Raw genomic sequence first — 15,598 nt, forward strand, 5'->3', positions numbered from 1 at the left:
AATGCAATTGCTTAAATTTAAATTATTTATATGAGTCAAAGGCTGATCCTCAGCTGTGGATTCTTATATATATGACTCAGATTAGTACGTTAGGTTGTGGAAATATATTCCATTTCCTTTAGCTGTTGTAAGCTAAAATATTATGGTGAGGGTGAGGTTATTCCTTTTAATATTTTTTCCTGAAAATCTGCCATGTGTTTTCTGAAAAGCTCCTTTGAGGGAAATCCTCTTTGACTCTCTTGGCATGTTTGTCTGAGCAATGATGTTGATCATCTTTTTTCACTTCCTGTAATAAATAAGTCAGATGCATATTGGTACAGCAAGAGCTTATTTTTAATCAATTAACAGACATCTTCTGCTGATGGCAATTCAGCCAATGCAATCTAGATGATCAGCAGAGTTGTTTACGAAGAGAATTCCTTTAAGGATTGATCGCTGCTTTTCTGATGCTACTGCTGGGAGCAGTTTTATTTTAAAAGGTATTCTCCCAGTTCATATATTTATCAACATTTGGTTTGCCAGCAGTCATTTACTCATCATTAAAATCTGTACTTCCCTGATTTCTTCCTATGTCCCTTGCATAAAGGCAAATTATTGAAATAATACAGAAGTATAGATTTAGGTTACTGCACGTTGGGTAATGTCATTTCCTGGTTCAGAAAAGGAAATATTTTCATTGTCTTGGCTTAAGTAGAACTAGATAATGAAACACAACTAATTGGGTAAGATATTAATGCACATTGTTCTGACCAAGGTAGTTAGATAAACACTGTAAATATAAAAATAACTCTAGTGGGTTTAGAAGTAATGGACCTGTTACTAATCTGTGTGAATGTTAACCCTTCTTTCCCTGATTTATGGTTTCTTCCTACTGCTCTGTTGAAATAATTAAATCCCTCCCTAGAGGCTCACAATTCTGTTCGTTTATGCTACCAGAAGTTCAACAGTCGTCCCCTGTTTAGTCTGTGCCCTCTCAGCCTTTCAACCAACACCCTTATCCAGATTTATGCTTGCATGTACAGTACAGCCCAAGCTACTGATTTTGTGCCCCCCCCCCTTTTTTAAAAACAATACTATGTAAATAAAAGTTATGGTCAATGTTTTCATAGCAAATGTTTCCATTAATAGATGTATTGGCTCCTGGAGAGGAAAAAAAGACTTGTCTTACTTTGAATTTTACTCTTCAGGGTTGTTTGTTTAAAAAACACACATACACACACACACACCCAAAAGAAAACAAAACATCCCTTTCAAACTAGCTAAACTGCTTTTTTCTTTGTTTTTTTCCTGTGAGCAAATTTAATGCTAACATAAGGTGCTAACATCTTTAAAAGGTGGTGGCGGGGATCTTTTCAAACTAATCAGGGAGGCACTCAGAATTTGGATTGAGAATTTGGATTAATCATTGTTCACTTTGTTCAAACTCCTATCCAGGATATCAGTTAGGGTTAATTGTGATGTTGACTCTTTAGATTGAGAGCAGCTGTCCCCTGCGACCTGGAATGAGGCCACAAAACACATTTTAAAAAGGCCACTATTCAGCCATCAGTTGCCAGTTATTTTCTGTTGCTACTTAGCTTGGCTGGACACAAAAGGCAACCCTAGAGGTTAAAGATTCTATTTCTCCCTTTATATACAACTAACCTACTGTCTTGTTAAGTTTGACAAGTTTCATTCAGAATGCCTAGCAAAGTCAACTCATAGCAACTAGAGAAGAAAACAAAATTCAAATACTAAAATATTCACAAAGCACATTAGAAATTAGACATGTACAAGTGCTGAATATTTTGAGGGTCACATTCTGATTCTGATTATTCAAAGAAAACTCTCAGTGAAGTGCATGGTTCTGCCTGAGTTAGAGTTTTAGATAGCAATTGCTATTTTTAGTTTAGCTTTATTATTAGAATTATTATTTTTCTTGTAGATTGGTAATCATTTACACTTCATGGGATGGAGTTAGGGCAGGAAATAAAAATGACAAAAGGCATGCTACCCTGTTTCACATCCAGTTTTTGTTTTGTTTCTAAATTGTCTTTATAAACTTCTCCAACTTCATTAGTGCCTACTTTATCAATATCAATATGTATGTCACAGCTGACCTTTCCTTATGGCCTCACTGGCAGCACAACCTGCTGAATGATTGGTGAACTCAAGCAAAGTGGTCGCTTATCAAGTCTCACAGAAGATACAGAAAACCTTGAATTTCAGGTCTGATTCTCACTTGCCAGCACATTGCCAGTGGATAACATCATAAATGTTCAGCAACTTACTTTAATTATTATTCCTCATGCTATATAAATACCCATAAAAGCAATGCTTAGCAAAGCATACCCAAGCCAAAAATAAATGTGTGTTTAGACCTGTAGAAAAAAGATCAAAGTAGAAATGGCAATCAACTGAGGCTCTCAACCTGGAATTATTGTCCATCTCTTTTGTTTAACTATTTGCTCTTCTAAGGAGGAGACTTTGACTCCATAATTTCTTGGCATCATCAGAATCCCAGATACTCCTCCTAAGACTACAAAGGGTCTACATAGAGACAAAAGGCAACCCAGGCAGCATAAAGCTTGTATAGCGACTCTCATAATGCCTTTCAAAACCCTCAGGTAAAGAGCATGGCATGGCCAATAGGAAGAGAACATACCATGTATTCACACTATCCTTGGCCACCAGAATGGCTGTTGGGACCACAAGCAGCTGAGTACGATTTATGTCAACCATGACATTAGCAAGTCTAAAGTGTCTCTTAACTCAGGTCCCTCCTGACTTGAGGTACAACTGGGTTAAGATTCACTTTGATGTTAAGCACCCAACCAAACTTCTGTACTGAGTAATGTGTGTAATCGTAAGTGGAATCAGGGGTAGTCTGCAGAGCTGTGATATCTACTAATTTGGACTGCAGCTCCCAGAAACCCCCTGGGAGCTGAGGGGCAGGGGAAAAAGGCAGAGGAAGCATGAGGTTGGAGTAAGGAGAAGAAAGAACAGCTTGTGTATGGAAACTGGTCAGCTCTACACAAGTGGAGTGCACAGTGGAGCTGGAGATCCCACTGGCTTGGTTAGCCAGGCCTGCCTGGACTGAAGGAGCTGGTCTCAGCCTTGGGGGCAGCTATGGGCTGCTGTCTGAGCACTCTGGGACTAAAGACCTGTTTGGCAATACCTCTGGAGGTGTGTGGGGTCAAGGGTGGCATTAAATTCCTGAGTACATGTTTCACAGTTGCTGACGTTCCTTTATCTTTTACTTGTTCCTTCCCTTTGGCCTATTAACCTATGCCTCTAAACTATAAGTTGGAATTCTGCCTCATTTCTTATACCAGTTTCAGAGACTGCAGGGTTGGCACAACTCTTGACCTAAGTGCACTTTACCAATCTAACATTTCAGCATGCAGCAAAGCACGCACTCAGTGGTACTGGCTGCCAAGCATTCACATAGTCATTGGCTTCTGAGATATTCCCAGGCTGCACCAGTCCTAGTCTCATTGGCCTCCACAGCAGTCCACTAGCATGCTGACAGGAGTGCCAACTGTGTTTAAATGTTCAACTTCATGGTAAAATCTGAGGACAAAACTTAGCATAAAGAGCTGCTGGCCAATCCCTAAAATATGTAAGCCTGTTGTGGGGAGTTAAACTCAGTTACTGAGACTAGTCCAGCACATATGCAGCTGTGTCAGCAAGGAAAAAAATACCAATTTAAACCAATATGCTTTTGCAGTTGTGCACATTTATATTCAATTAACTGTAAATTCACTCACAGTGATCATGATTCTGGGGCAGGAATATCCCAGCATCTTGGGCTGGAAAGGGTGTTAACTGTCAGTACAGAAGTTACTGTCACCCTATCCCATAGTTTATCGCTACCCTTTCTGTGGTTTGTATGTGGAGAGTTTTGTGGGAATACAGAAGAGGCCGTGTGAAGGAAACATCACACCTCTTACAGAAACCATCAGTTGCTCCGCTAGCATTAAGGCACGTTGGAGCAGCATTAATATTCCACAGTCCCTCTGGAAACCCTGTGGGATAACTTAACACAACAGTGGTGAGAGCAAAGGGAAATGAACCATGCTGCCAGTGACCCAGAGATGAGGTCACCTGGCTCTGGGTCTGAGAAAGGATCACATGATCTCCACACACATGGCTCTATTACTCTGCAGGATACCCTGTGGTCTGCAGAATTTGGGGGCTAAAATACTCCTTTTTGCCTTTGTTGGGGAGAAGAGTAATGTCCTTGCCTTGCCCTGCACCCCACTTACAGCATAGACACCCTCTCCTCCATTATAGGTCCAAGAACTGAGCAATGCAGAGAGATCCTGTTGCTATAGACAGATCTGAAATATGAAGGGAAATGCTAAGCCAGCTACAAGATGGAAGCAGCTTGATTCATTCCAATTCATTTAAAAATAATTCTGAGTTCCATAAAGAGTTTTCAAATTTATAATTTATAAATTAAGTCTAAATAGCCTCTATTCTAAGCTCCACTCCAGCTACTTATTTATCTTTTTCCTGTGAAAAATTAATAAGTCTACAAAATAGCCTGTAAATTTGGAGGAATCTTGTTTAAAAAATCAACAATGAAACTCTCATAGAGACCTCAAAGCATTGGCTAGCTCCAGGTGCTGTTGCTAATCATTAATTTTAAGTCTACAGTTAGACCATGGTGAAATGTACTGAGTTCTGTTAGGGCTCCTGTTATAAACCAATGTCAAAAGAAAAAGTAGTAGCCCCTCCTTCTATAGCAATTCATATTCTCCCTAGTTCTCCATATTGCTTAGTCCTGGGGGTTAACTTAGGAATACTTTATCCTAAGATGTCAATGGAGCCTGGTGAAGCTAAAGAACCAGTCACCAAGGCAGCATAAAAATACTTTTCTTTGTGAAGAAACTTCCTTGAGAAGATTTGTAACTCCAACATTTCTTGGCATCCTCAGAATCCCAGCTAGACTCTTTACCCTTCTAGGGAGTAATATAAACTCTGGTACTGGGGCTCATGAGGTGTGGAAGAGGACAGAACTATCTAGATTAGCTCTGAGCTTACATAAAGGGTATTTCCTAGGGACATTTTGCGTATTCTGCAATCTCTTCATTGCCACTTGGCAGGCATGTTTTTACCACCCAACGAGTTGGGTTAAGAACAGAATATGCATTAATACAAAATGACTTGCCAGGTAAATGTTCCACTCTTCCAGGATCATGGACTTTGTCACAGACCAGGCTCTGCTGTTTTAGTAGCTGCTGGGCTGAGCCTAAGACAAGGAGTGTGAACTGGGCCCAAATGGGGGAGGGCAGGTGCTCAGAAAGGATTTCAAGAGGACCACTCCAGGTAGAGGGGTAGAAGGACACTGGGTATATAGACCAGTCTTTTGTGGAACTAGAAAGAGATGATACAGATGGAAGCAGAAGGAAGGGCACATGGCAGTATGGCACTTGGCAAGACATTGGTGGGATATGACAGAAGAAATTGTAGAGTGTGAGGGTGGCTTAGACAGAAGCAGAATTCAGAGGGCACGAGGAGGAGGAACATAGGAAGTGCAGAAGACTGAGTGGAGAGTGGTGGATCAATAAGGGGGACACAATATTTATTGTGGGGACACGGTATGGAGAAGCCTAGGAAGGTACCGTGCACAGAGATGGCATTGTGGGAGCAGGAGACAGGAAGTACATCAGAGAAAAGGGCATGGCATAGAGAACATATGGACAGGAGAGAGAGACGTGGGAGAGGTCAAAACAGATGTAAGGAGCATAATAATTTCTTTGTTAGCAGATAACAAATCCCAGGAAAGTTTCCCTCTTTATCACTGCCTGGGCTTTGTTTTTGAGCAGGTTGGGAAGCCACTTGTACATATGATTACACAAGGTAAAATATTTATTTCTATTCCCCTCTGTATCTTTTCCTCATTCATGTGGACAAGGGGCGCTGACCCAATTAAAGTCTTTGCAGCTTATTCAAAACTTCGGAAAATTATTAAATGTGCATGACAGTGCTTGGAAAGCAACTGCCTTCAGCAGGAAATGGAATTCTAGTGACCATTTCTAAGGACCTGTTGTTTGTAATTTGCATATATTTTTTTGGAAATGTGGACTACAAAGTTAAAGTTGATTGCCTGATGTAAGCCAAGTGAAGTGGCAGTAATGATATGTTAAGGAACTTGCTGGGATTTTTAACCGGCTGTTTTTGCTGCCTGTTAGAAGGTTTTAGTAACTGTAGATTCCTTGTGGAAAAAAAAAAAAGCATAATATTTTGGGAAACTGCTGAATTCCCTTGAAGCTGTTATTACATTTCACCTCTTTCTAACTGAACTTTTGTTCAGGAATAAACTAAACACTTTGATGATTTCTTATTTTGTGTATATATTTGTGTGTTTTTCTGTCTTGCTTCCATGATGTTTAATCTCTATTAGCACAGTGTATAGTTTGCAAAGACAATTTATGAGAAAACTGTCAGGTTTTATTAGATGTAAGATTAATTTATTCATTACATTCCTACAATCAAACATTAACATTTATACTATTCCTCTGGGGACAAAATGGAGAAGCAAAAGTAATAACCTAATCTCTGTTGCGTATAAAATATTCATAACTGAGCAAAGCATATGAACCCTAATGCTTAAAAACACAGGACTGGGACAGCAAATGTGATTGGATTTCTTATAATCTAATAATTTTGCTCCAATCTGTCAGGATTGTTAAAATTCCTGAATATTGTACTACCTTCCCTAGAGAATGCTGGGAAGAATTACGGACGGTGCCTGGAACAGATGGGATGCCAATGACTCAAAGCCAGAAAAGACTAAAAAAAGAAGATGGTTGTTAACTCTTTCTCTGCTAGTCCCCATTGGAGGAATTAATACAGAAAAATTAATATGGAGCTCTCACTTACTGAAAGTGTCAAACATGACTTAAATATTAAGACTCTTGAAGGGGTGTAGGTTGTAGCTGTGTTGGTCTAGGGACATAGGAAGACAAGTTTCTTTGGGTGAATCTGATATCTTTTATTAGACCAACTTAAATAGTTGGAGAACAATTTTTAGCAAGCTTTAGGGTTCAAAAAATCTTCATCAGGCCAAGGAAGTTTCAGCAGTTAATGTGTGCTCTTCCTGGATGGAATGAAAAGTTAAAAAGCCAGAGGCTGGGCTGGTATGCATACAAGAAAACCACTCTCTCTCCAATCTCTCAGTCCTGATCCTCAAAGGAAACTTGCAAAACACTTCCCAGAGACGAGCCTATGAACCTCCTGGATACTAAAAATCATGAACTAAATATAGACATTGGATTTATGACACATTATAATCTGCCTGACAGCTGACTTTCCAGGTACTTCTCCACTATTCATCCCCCTTCTCTCCCCCTCACCCAGCCTGTCTCTCACCCATTGACTCCTCAATCTACATTTTCACTGACTGCCTGTCTTATATTCATACCAGACCAGCCTCTGGCTTTTTTACTTTTCATTCCATCCAGGAAGAGCACACATCAACTGCTGAAACTTCCTTAGCCTGACAAAGGGTTTTTGAACCCAAAAGCTTGCTTAAAAATCGTTCTCCAACTATTTAAGTTGGTCTAATAAAAGATATCAGATTCACCCAAAGACTCTTGAAGACAGTCCTTTTGTCAGTGGAGCAAGAAGTAAAAGAAATGGATAGTGGTGCCCTGTCAGGTATTCATTCTACATTTTATATGGGAAGAACAGCTGCTTTCAATTCAACATCCCCAAGAAAGTAAGATATTCATTCATACCAAACCCCACCCGAAGGTAGATATTTTACGTCTGTTTTGGGGCACAACATGCACTGCAGTACTCTCTTATGCAGTTATTTTCAGTGTAGACATGCCCAAAAGGTGCTTTAAAAATGCGTTTGGTGGAATGCAAAACAAGGAAGTCTCTCTCCAGATGAACATGCACTCCATGGAAGCACCAGCTGTGAAACCGAAAGTGCCGGTGGAAGTGCACTTCCGGTTTCGCCAGTTTCACTGCTGGCTCAGCAATTGGCTGCTGGGGACCCCCCCTTTCCCTCCCCAGTCAGTGACTGGTGGCTGGAGGATCCCCCTTCCAACTCCTAGTCAGTGATCAGCCCACATTGGCAATCTGGTGTTCTCTAGACTCAGGAGGCACCAGTCACCCATGCTATCAAAGAGGTTAAGATCAACATTTGAAAACTTCTACTGTAAAAATACTTGAATGTTCCTTTGTAGCTATGTTTTTTATGGTGGATTGGTTCTATCTATATTACCATAATCCCTTGGCATGTCTAATTGTAACACTGTAGTGAAAAACAAAAGGTAGATTTACCCTACCTTAAAATGCCACACAAATTAGGGGCAATGCTATTTCTTTCTCTCCATGATCTTTTCAGATAAAGTTTCATGGAGATACTCATACACCCTCTTTTTCTTAAGCTTCAAACCCTATCACTTTTCTGCACAAAATATTTATACACAAAATAAGGGTTCTGCTGCTTTTTATAGGTGTTGTGGATGTTTCTAAAGCACCAGTTAACAGCAATTAACCTCAGCTAGTAAGAGCCTAGGGGTATGGTGAGGAAAGAAGAGAAACGGAAAGACCATCCCAAATCCTTCAATAATTTTCCTCTTCAATTCATGAAGAAGCTATTAATGCAATACTGAATCCTGGATGAGGCTTAGGGCTTTTTCTATCACTGACGACACTTAATAGTATTAGACTACTGTGCAGTAAGCGTCACTAAAAACCCATGTGCCAATATTACTTCACAGTGGCACGAGTTACTGCGCATTAATTTAGTACTTGGTCAACCAAGTACTAAGCCTAATAAGCAGTAACTGCAGTGTATTAATGAATGTGTAGATGCACCTGCTGAGAAGAAGAGTGTGGCATAAAAATAAGGAATTTCCCCAGTACATCTGACACTGTGAATTTCCCCACTAAATCTGACTCATGTCTACACGAGATGCTTACTGCACAGTTGCTTGTTACTACTGTGCTGTAGCTAGTTACTACTCTACAATAGTGTAGCTAGGTACGTACCATGCCACGACACTACTGTGCAGTAGTAACACGCTACTGCATAGTAAACGTAACTAGGGAACTGTGTATCAGGATGCTACTGTGCAGTAACTCCAGTTACTACGTAGCCATTTAGTACTTCGTTATGCAAGAACTGAATGACTGTGCAGTAACAACTGCACAGTGGATGGCTCATGTGGACACATTGCCTAAGAAGTAAATTCACATCACCTGCAAATCAGAGCCTTGTAAAGTAGACCTCTTGCTGTCTTGTCCTTCTAAACTGTTTGTTCCTCCAGCAGAAGTAGGGAAGAGGCAAAGACTGTATGCACGACTATTTATATGGTTAACTACTGAAATACCTTTAAAGTTGCCTTTAGTTTTCTTACTTACTAGAGCAAACATGATGAGAAAAAAAGAACTTTTTAAAGTATAAATTAATTCTTCATAAAGGAGGTTACTAAAAAGAAAAATCTGCACCGGTATTTTTAGCACATATGTATGCAATGTAATATTGCAGGCAACTTGTCATACATCATAGAATTATATTGGAGTACACTTGAACTGGAGAATTCTGAAGTGATGCTGTAATCTGTGTCCCCCTTACAGCCCAGTTAAAATAATTACTATTATATTACAAATATGTGTAGCCATTTTCAACCAAGGATCTGAACACAGCTTATAAACATAAATGAATTAAGAAAACACTTGCTAGGTAGGTAGTCATGTAAACCACACATATCAACTTATCCACATGTCCGTGTACTAGAAATTACTTTCACTCTACAATTCCAAATTTATTTTTCTCCCAAACCTTATTCATGAAGCAACAGAATTTGTGCAATACAAAAGGGGGACAATACTGAAGGATTTTTCTGTGTTTGAGAAATGACATAAGGTATTGAATTCTCCATTAAATTCAGAGTCCCAGTTGTCATCAATGAGGTGGGCTCTAAGGAGGGCAGCCTTGTCCCCCCACCAATACATAGGGCCCAGTAATGAACAGAAGGTATTTTTCATTCTGCATGGAGGGTAGAATAACTCTGGGGAAGTCCTTCATCATTCCTCATGTGGGAAGTAATTCAGGAAAAAGTTGCAGAAAGTGTCTTGTGACCATTGTAAACAATCACAGAGAAGGTCACTTTCTTCCTAAACTAGTAAGAAGAACAAAGAGAATAGGATTATCCCTACAGCTACATTTGTAACTTTGTGCTCCCCTATAGAGTTTCTGCCTAGAAGCTTTGCCATCTGGCTTCTTGCTCCTGTTTTAAAGAAACAGTGCATATGTCTTCCAGGGGTGTGTGAAGCAGGCCCTATTTGATTCAGATTTGGATTAAGCCTGAATCAGGGAAGTGATTCAATTTGTTGATTCGGATCACTGTCCCTGATTCAATTTGGCCGAATCCAAATCTGAAGATTCGATGCTGATTCAGAGAATCAGAGATTCAGACATAGACACAGCTTTAAAAGTTTTTTCTACATACCTTGAGGTACCAGGGTGGCTCATGAACACTGCAATGCTGGGGCAGATGGAGCATCCCACAGAAGCATGGGGAGGCCCGCCACATGCTCAGCAGTGAACCCAGAAGTGGACCCGAAGTACTTCCAGTCCACTTCTGGGTACACCGCAGAGTGTGCTGGGGGGCCCCCGGTGCCTCCTGGGCTTAGTGATCAGCTGCAGGGGGACCCCATGTGCCCCTCCAGACCCAGGAGGCACCAATCACCAAGCCTGGGGGTGGGGAGGGGGCCCAGTGTGCTCCCCAGCAGACCCAGAAGTGGATTGGAAGTCCTTCTGTTCCACTTCCAGGTCTGCTGCCAAGCACACTGGGGAGCTCCCCATGCTTCTGTAAGACACTCCACTTGCCCCAGCATCTCAGCATTCATGAGCTGTGCTGGTACCTTGAGGTATGTAGAAAAAACATTTAAAGCTGTATCTATGTCTGAATTGCCAAATCTTTCCGAACCTCTCTGAATCTATTCAGAGGGGTCTGATTCGATTTGGAGACATTAAAGGGTCCGCTGATTTGATTCGGATTCAGAGATTCAACCAATGAATTGGGCCGAATCTCCGCCAAATTGAATCATGGACTGAAGGTTCGCACAGCCCTAATGACTTCATATCTTCCCTGTTTTAATAGGTAAACAATCCTCAAATAGAATTATTAACAAAATGAAGATTGGAACAGTTCTTTGATTTTGGATCTGCCTTTGGCAAGGGTTGGGAAGGCAGGCAGCAAATTTAAAAAGTACTAAGTTCTCAAAGGCATTTTAAGCCATTCAGCCAGTACTGTCAGGCTGGAATAGAACTTCTCAGAATCTATAACCCCAATCTTATTAGAATATTGTGATAGCAATTAAACTCAGAGCCAAATTATAGGCCTAATTTATCCCTTTTGTAAATTGGCTGAATTCAATCAAGTTACATGACCCGTAAATTTAGCTTTTTATCTTCCCCAATAGGAAGCAATTACACTCCTTTCCTTACTGCTTCAGTGCACCTCTTTATATATACATAGATACATCTTGATGTAGCAAACTACCTAAGCATGGGCTTGTGATATGCCTCAATCATTCAATGTGCATACCAAACTATGTGCATATGGGTAAGAATAGACCTAGATTGTAGCATTTTTTATAATTTTGTCACAGGTTCCACAGAATAGTCTTTTGGCCTACTAATAAGTTATTTTACACTATTTTTCCCCCCATCAAATTCTTTTTTCCTTTATTTTAGGAAGATGCATAATTGGAACTCTCCCAACTGGGGTAAGCATACAGGGCATGCTGTAATAGAATCTAAGCTTTTTTCAAACACGCATTCCTTGTATTATAGATTTTGAATTGGTATAAGTCAATTAAATGTATGTTCCTGGGCCACTGAGTTTCACTCTGTGATGCTCCTATTTTGACCTTCTGCTTAATGACCTAAAAATTGCTTTAGTCATATCTCTATTCTTGAACCTCTGCAGATGTCAGGAAAAAGTCATCCTGGTTTCAGTTATCTCCTTGGTTCTTTGGCATGACTGATGCACTTCTAAGATCCTATTTTGCTGTTTCCTGTACATGTAGTCATTAGCTCAGAGAACCTCACTTGACATGTAGTTTTCTCTGCCATGCCAACTGTATTTCTGTTCAGTGAGCCTATCGGTCTTGGTGACGTTTTTATTTTGCCTTTTTTAACCATGCAAATATTGTGTTTGTTACTCTTTTTCTGTGGCAGTTTATTAGAGATCTTAAGTTTTCAATAACTTGGATTGTTGGTACCATTGCATTGTATATGTGGAAGTCAGCATAAGCATTAACTATCATTTTTCTTAAAGTTTCTTGTTTAATACATCCCAACTGCTAGGGAAACTCATTTGTTCTTCCTTACTGGTAGCATAGGCATAGTACTCTGCTTATTAATGTAGTGTATGGTTTTTTTCACTCTCTCTGAGTCCTTCTGGTGAAAGCACAGCTGTTTATATTTCTTTTGTAGAATAAACTACTTTAAGAACAATGCACTAAAACTGTTATTTTATTCAGCAATGAAGAGAGATGGTTTGTAAACATTTGCTCTCTGTTGGTTAAATTGATACATTTATTTGTATTTTGCCAACTTGTATTCAGCTTAATTGTAGTTCAGAGTCTGGGGAAGTGCTTTTTCCCCAAACTCCTCTGTTTGGCTTGGCAGACAGCTTGGGCCAAGGCTAGCCCACCTACCTTGCGGGGGGTGGGGTGCGGTTCAGGGCAGGTGCAAAGTATCCTGGGATGGTGGGGACTGTGTGTTAACTTGAATCTGGAGGGGATCTGGGACAGAAGTTCAAGAAACTGATCTTAAACTGATTTCAGCCATTTTGAAAGTGGCTTATATGCACTGAACTTCTGTTGTATTACAGATTTGAACCTGTTTCTGATTACTTATACCAGTTAATGTTTAATTTCTGTCCAAAGCCTTTGAGACTTTGGAACATCTTGATGTGCACTATCTACCCTCACTAGCAGAAGCTTTTTTGTTTCTTACATGTGTTTTGTCTGTGTCCTTCCCTACCTGGCACCCCAGTTTCCAGTTACAGTTCAAACCATGCACTTCTGAAGTCACTTTCCCACACATCTTCAGGAAGGCAAGAAAACCAAGCAACATTGTTCAACAGAGGCTCAAAAGTCTTCAAGAAATTGTTCCTTCCAGGCTGTTTAAAAAAAAAAATTAGTGTTTCTTTCATCATAACTTTGGACCATTAATAATTGATATACAGTCATAGGTGGTGGAAGACAAGGTCTAACGGGGCTTAGTGCTCCCCTGCAAATGTGGGGCAGAAGTGGCAGCCTAGAAGGCCACAAGGCAGCCTGGGCATGGGCTCCAGGTGGCTGCATCAGGGGGGAGGGACACGCAGAGACTCAGACGTGCAGCACTCATCCAGAATCGCAGCCCAGTGGTGGTGGAGCACAGTCCAGCATGACAAGAGAGTCTGTGAAGGGGAAGGGGCATGGGAAGGGCCAGATTGAGGCCCGCACAGTGAGGTAAGGAGTGGTCCAGGGCAGTAGATGGGGTGAATGGAGCCCCAGGGCAGGTTGTGGGATTGTCAAAGCCCAGGAGGCTCCTCCAGGGTTGCAGGTGGGTTCCCACCACTGCTCACACCCTGAGACATCAGCGTGCCTCTGCCCAGCTTACAAATCTGGGGGGCATATGCCCCGCTCCCACCGGGCCCCTGAATGAGTGGCCCGGGCTCTGACCATCCCACCACCTGCCCTGGCCCCATTGTAGCATGAACTAAACTAATGTAGCTGATGTTACCATAGAGTGTAATAATAGTGAAAAATAACTATGTTAGTCTTGTCCTATAAGCAACTTGAAAACTTCATTTTCTATTCTTCTGCTTGACATAAGTGAATGAACTCTGCATAGCCTTTATGTATGAGTGCATGTAAAAGGGTGAATGGTGAGAGAATGGCATAGAAATGGGAGAAGAAGATTTAACTGTTGATGTAAGCAACAAGGTGCCAAATGTAAGTTATTAGTCAGTAAATTAATGAATGGCTGAAGAATCCCTTTTAGGCCTAGGGCACAAAAAAAATAGCGAGGAGAAGGAATGCACCCATCCTGCCAGACGGGCAGCAAAAACACTCCAAGACTAAAATATGCTAAAGACAAAAAAAGAATAATCACAAAAACAGAAGCTGGGTATGAAAAAAACCCAAAGCACTGAAACAAAGGATGCCAATCCCTATAAACGAACAATTTAAAAATGCCAAGTTGAGTGAGTCTCTTTCTCTACTGCTGTTTCATCAGAGCACAGTTGCATCTGTTCATCCCACTCCAGCTATTATCTTCAAATCTGCTATCTTCAAATCATCATCATCTACTCAATAAGCCTGGGTTGGCCACCCTGCACTGATACTGCACAACTATTGCTGATAAGTATATCTAGTGTATGTGTGGATGAAATGGTTGTTTTGTGTATGTGTAAGCCTGTGTGTAATGATGTGTATGATGATTTGTGTGTGTTTGTATGTATGGTGTGCCTGGAACTCTGTCTAACTCATGTGATCAATAAGTGTGGCACCTTGCCTTATCCCCCTTTATAAAGTCTTTCTCATGATTTGAGCAATTGGCAATTTGAGTAACATTTTTGTTGGAGAATGTGTGTGTAGGTGAATAAGGTTCTATGTTGCAGTTATTGATCAGTTGTATGTTATCTGTATAGTAAGTTTCATCTGTGTATGTGTTTTTCTGTCTATCTGGAGGTGTGTACACTGCTGTGGTAGAAGTGCTGGGTATAGTGGTCTTGGGTTAGACTGACCATGTTTAAAAAATAGAGGAATGTCTGAAGATAGGCAATTTGTTCTATTTAGAGAATTTGAAGCCCATCTGTGGGTACTTAGATACTTAGACAAGTTGTTTGACGTGGAAAGCCCACTTGTGGGTTGTGGATACTTAGAAGCCCACTTGTGGGTTATGGACCTTAGGGGTAGTCCAAACTGTCTATTGAAAGTGTTGCATTGTTTTGGTTTGAGTTTTGTTTGTGGATACTTAGAAGCCCACCTGTGGGTTACGGACTGCCGGGCTAGTCCGGACCACCTATAGAGAGAGGTCCATTGCTTTAGTTTGAGTTTTGTTTTCAGATTCAGTTATCTTGGAAATCAGACTTTTTGGCACGTTTTTACAGACCAGTATACTGGATTTGAATAATAACAAATGGTAACTATAATAAGTAGACACAGTATTGGGAACTTAAGATGTTTAAAAGGAAAACAGTTAAGAGTGAGGCAGATATGAAAGATGTCAAAGATCCCCTGCCTACATATCTGCAAGATATGAGTCTTTTAAAACAAGTGCTGCAGCAATTTGGACGTAGCTCATAGACCAAGCAGGCAGTAACAGATACCTGTCCATTGCAAATTTAAAAGACAAATTTAAGAACTATATACAGATATATAATATACCACCACACTCCATGAAAAAAGAGGCTGCAGCAATGTGGCTTTTATGGGAAGCTACTAAAAATCTGTTCCTCCATCTAACTAACTGTTAGGAGGCATTTTAAAGGGGTTAGCTAAAATTTGAAGTAAGGTAAAGTTGTATGGTAATTGTGACTAGGTTTGTAAGTTTTGTGCAGGAGAGGTGGTTTGTTACTGCTGATCAGAA

Source organism: Crocodylus siamensis, chromosome 7, assembly GCF_052110815.1.
Source record: "Crocodylus siamensis isolate JL-2025a chromosome 7, ASM5211081v1, whole genome shotgun sequence".
NCBI classification, from domain to species: domain Eukaryota; kingdom Metazoa; phylum Chordata; order Crocodylia; family Crocodylidae; genus Crocodylus; species Crocodylus siamensis.